Source organism: Megalobrama amblycephala, linkage group LG1, assembly GCF_018812025.1.
Source record: "Megalobrama amblycephala isolate DHTTF-2021 linkage group LG1, ASM1881202v1, whole genome shotgun sequence".
Classification (NCBI taxonomy): Eukaryota; Metazoa; Chordata; class Actinopteri; order Cypriniformes; family Xenocyprididae; genus Megalobrama; species Megalobrama amblycephala.
This window is the reverse complement of record NC_063044.1, coordinates 61,112,953-61,118,293: the sequence shown is the minus strand read 5'-3', so window position 1 is coordinate 61,118,293 and position 5,341 is coordinate 61,112,953. Positions and strand designations below refer to the sequence as shown.

At 31.7% G+C, this 5,341-nt stretch overlaps 1 pseudogene; it reads right to left on the bottom strand.

The window, feature by feature from the left end:
• Positions 1-4,074: 4,074 nt before the first annotated feature.
• On the bottom strand, positions 4,075-5,025 carry LOC125250302 (annotated as a pseudogene).
• Between the last annotated feature and the right edge of the window lie 316 nt (positions 5,026-5,341).

The following is a 5,341-nucleotide window of genomic DNA, read 5'->3' as shown; positions in this document are numbered from 1 at the left end:
CAGAAATACAATATATTTTATATTTTAATATATGAGTCCTCTTATTTAAAATAGCTTTAAAACATACTAAACAATGTTTTATTGAAAATGTAAATAAAAATGCAGAATGTTTTCTGTGATGGATAGGTTTAGGGGTAGCCTATGGAATAACCTCACTTTGATAGCAAAACAAACGTGTGTGTGTGTGTGTGTGTGTGTGTGTGTTTGTAAGTGTATCTGGATCTGGGGGTGGAAGTATATAAACATGTAACTACCCTAGTGAAAAAAAGGATGCTAAGTATACTTGCAGCAAGACTAATTATTAGTATATTTCAAGTGTGTTAATGATTAGTTAACTTAAAGTGTGCTATTTTGAAACAACTAATTTTGTACTAAGTATATTTTAGTTGTAATTAAGTACAATTAAAATACAACTTTAAGTATATGTAGTGTACTTTTGTGTGCTAAATTGGAACAATTTCAAGTATACTTAGTACACTTTAAGTATATGCCTGTGTAGGGACTAATTACATGCTTGATTAATGATATTAAAGTGTACTTAATTTGTGTTATAAGTATACTTTATTTGTGATTTAAGTACATTACAAAATAATTATGAGTGTCTTCAGAACACACAAGCAATATACACTGAATATATTATTTTACAGGTAATAGTACCTTTGGCTTATTCCAAATACTAAACATTACACACTTTGCAGTCAATAACAATACACTTTGTTATTACTTATACTTTGTATAATATAGTCAACATTTGAAGCGGATCAAAACCTTTAATCAAAGTTGTCCTAAAACCTTCTTCTTAGGACAACTTTGCTGAACTTTTTTGATCCACTTCAAATGTTTACTACTGTACTTTGAATTACATAATCTCACACAATACAGTATTATAATTGTGCTACTATTTAAGTACAGTTTAACACATTTTCCCAAAGTTGAATGCATTTGTTTTCAAGGCCATTAAAATAAATAAAATGTAACAACATCACTAATGAAGAGACATATTTCATTAACAAATCCAATGGTTTTTATTTAAACTTAACATACATTCAGCAAAACTTACCATGTTTTTCATTAAAGAAAAAAAAAAAATTATTGGACCAATGGTGACCCTCTATACACAAATACAAATTACACATTATATTCCATTTTCTGATGAGCATCTCATTATTGTGTCTGATGGCCGCTTACACAGAGGCAGTGACCGCAGAAACTCGTGAAGAACAGCATCTGTTAACAGAATATAGATATAAGGTCAGACAGCATGTTCAACTCTTTATTCACGTTTACAATAGTCTGTCTGAATCCTATATTTAACCAATGATATTTCTGAACAGTAAATGAGGATTAGCAGCAGGGAACTGTATCAGTATGGCATGTCGATGTTGTTTTCGGTTCATAGTCAAGCATACAACACTTTATGAATTAATATCGTACAGAATACGGGCCGATTTGACCAATCATATGAATTTTTTGGTGCTGCATACAATGTGCCATAAACCACCACACACAAACTCAAAAAGGAGATATTAAGCTGAAATATCGCTCTCCGTTTGTTAAAGAAAATAAAAAAGTTTGTTAACTGGTAGACTACAACTTACCTCCAAATAGCAGCACTTTTCTCCGGTTCTTTCAGGATCGCGTAGGCCATTAGATTAGCCAGTTATCGTCGCCATCTGTCAGTCTGCGATGTCACTTGATTGAACTGGTCAGAATTCCCATTTCCCAAGATCGAGCGATGTATTGCGTTTTAAGTGTTTTATTAAATAAATTATACATTGCGACAATATAATTCACCTGAAAGCCCCTGAGTGACTGAGCGAGGGGATTCAGATGAGGACCGTGACGTCAGCAGCTCTGATTGGCTGAAGGCAGTGAGCAACAAAATCTGAGTGGTCACAGACCGAGTTGAAGAAACATTTGAATTCCGAAGTCTCAAGTTTAAAGGTGCCCTAGAACTTCTTTTTAAAAGATGTAATATAAGTCTAAGGTGTCCCCTGAATGTGTCTGTGAAGTTTCAGCTCAAAATACCCCATAGATTTTTTTTAATTCATTTTTTTAACTGCCTATTTTAGGGCATCATTAACTATGCACCGATATATAGGTTAAATTGCTTTAATTCTCGTGCTCCCCTTCCCCCGGAGCTCGCGCTTGCCTTGAACAGCATAAACACAGTTTACACAGCTAATATAACCCTCAAAATGGATCTTTACAAGATGTTTGTCATGCATGCTGCTTGCATACATCGGATCATGTAAGTATAGTATTTATTTGGATGTATTACATTTGATTCTGAATGAGTTTACGGCTATGCTGCGTGGCTACAGCTAACATTACACACTGTTGGAGAGATTTATAAAGAATGAAGTTGTGTTTATGCATTATACAGACTGCAAGTGTTTAAAAATGCAAATAGCGACGGTTCTCTTGTCTCTGTGAATACAGTAAGAAACGATGGTAACTTTAACCACATTTAACAGTACATTAGCAACATGCTAAGGAAACATTTAGAAAGACAATTCACAAATATCACTAAAAATATCATGTTATCATGGATCATGTCAGTTATTATTGCTCCATCTGGCATTTTTCGCTATTGTTCTTGCTTGCTTACCTAGTCTGAGATTCAGCTGTGCACATCCAGACAGTTCTGCCCTTGTCTAATGGCTTGATCATGGGCTGGCATATGCAAATATTGGGGGCGTACACCCCGACTGTTACGTAACAGTCGGTGTTATGTTTAGATTCGCCTGTTCTTCAGAGGTCTTTTAAACAAATGAGATTTATATAAGAAGGAGGAAACAATGGAGTTTGAAACTCAGTGTATGTCTTTCCATGTACTGAACTCTTGTTATTCAACTATGCCAATATAAATTCAATATTTAATTCTAGGGCACCTTTAACCACTCAACATATTTTTTCGCATGTAACGTTACTTGTGCTGCTGGTGTGTTGTTTAATATAGATTTGTGTGTTCGATTGTAAAATGATTCTGCCAGTGTAAACTTATTAAACATATTTACTCATATTTGGAAATATATTAAATGGGCTTGTAATGCATTAGTCATACTGAAATAAATAAGCACAAGTAATATAATGAATTCCAAGGATGAGTAAGTAAACTTAAAAAATATACTCAAATTTAACTTTAGATACACTACAACTTCAGGATATTAAATAATGTATTTTTTAAATATACTTTCAGTGCATTGTTACAATGATCATTTTCAGCACACAGTTAAAATATACCTCAAATATATTTTTATAAAGTGCAAATAAATGCACTTTTAAAAAATAAACTAAACTTACACTTCAAGTATATTTTTCTAAAATATATTTTTTAGAAAATATACTAAAGTACAATTATTTTAAAGTGTGTTAAAAGTTGTATTGTGAAAATATGATACTAATATACTTTTTATATATTTAAAGATAGTAAATTTTTTTGTTAGTATATTTGCAATGTACTATAGAAAAAGGGAATATATTTAAAATACAATAAAGTATACTTTTTTCACTAGGGTAAATAAAACAAAAAGTAAATGTACAATGAAAGTAAATTGACATTTTATTCATCTGGTAATTGGCTGAATGGATGAAATGACAAATATTTGAATTTCATGATATCCACCTAAACCCCCACCTAATCCCCCTCCGCCCCTCATGTTTAAAAAAACTAGGATTACACTTTTTTTTACAGTGCCGTAGTTACATTCTAATAACTCAAATAAGTACTGAGTAATATTAATTAACTACATGTACTTACTGTAGAGTAACATTTAGGTTAGAGTTTGGTTTAGGGTTAGTTACTTGTAATTTTGCATAATTTACTGTTATATCTATATTTATTATAGTAAGTACATGTAGTAACGTGTAACTAAGGCACTGTAAAATAAAGTGTTACCAAAAGTAGAAATGCCACTGAAGAGGCTTTCACTGTCTGGGTCAAAATTTCTGTGAATTTTATCAGTGTTCTATCAGTTTATTGATGCTCATTGTTATTATTTTATCAAAACAGTATCTGCCTCTCCAGTGTACTACCATGTTGAAAGTAACAACCAATATTTATTTTATTCATTATAAGACTAACCCCTTTTCAATTTTTATGAACTTTAGAAATGTTTCTCTTATTTCTTTTGTTCTCACTCCATAAATAATTGGGTTAAAACAACTTGGAAAAAGTAAGTACATTGTGCTCACAAATACACGGCTACTAGTAGAAAAATTATTTCTTATTCTGTACGACAAAAATGCAATCAAGGCAAAAGTCAAAGTAAATTACATAACAATAAAGTGTGTAATACAGGTGTTTAAAGCCTTCATTTTAGTTTTGCCAGATTTGAACACAGAGGTAAAAATCAGAATGTAAGAAATGTTGATAAGAATAAAATCTGCAGTTGGTATAAGGAAAGCAGTCAAAAGTCCTGCAATGTTATTAATAGATGTATCTCCACATGCTAACTGAACTAATGCCATGTGCTCACAAAAACAGTGATCGATCAGATTTGTTAAACAAAATGACAGTTTTCCAGCCAGAGAGACTGTGGTGACCACCAGGAATACATTTCTGATTAATGGTATAACAACAAACTTTAGAAAGTTAGAGATTTCCATGTATTTATGATAATTAAGAGGTTTGCATATTGCAAAGTAACGATCCATTGCCATCCACAAAAGCAAAGTAGACTGAAATGTTGCAACAAAATGAAGGCAAAACATCTGTATCAAACAACCTGTTAAAGATATCCCACTCCAATTAAACAAAAAGTTAAGAAGCATGTTAGGTACAAAAAATATAGGCAATATCAAGTCTACAACTGCCATAAGACCAATTAGTACATACATTGGAGAATGCAGAGATTTTTGAGTGGTGATTAAATATATGAGAATAGTATTTGCTGTGATAGCCAATAAAAACATCAGAAAAAAAGGGATAAATAAAAAAGGCCTCCATTCTCTTAGGCTGTAGAAACCAATCATTCTGAAGTCTGTGAATGAATCGTTTTCTGCAGGAAGGTCCTTCATGCTGTAAAATGTCTTTGCATTCACAGTATTCTGTTTAAAATTATGTTGGTCAGGTTTCCCTGTAAACAACACAAACACCATACAACATTCTAATAAGACAAATACATCTCTGTGTTGTGTACAATCATTGCTAATTACAGCTAATGGTATTTTCAGATGTCATTTATCACTGTGATTTTCTAGAAGTAATTGAATTACAATGCACTTTATAACAACAATAATGATAATAATAATAATAATAATAATAATAATAAAAAACAAATAATAGATTTGGCTGACTGTATTATTGTCAGAATGCAACGTTTAAATTTACCTTAAT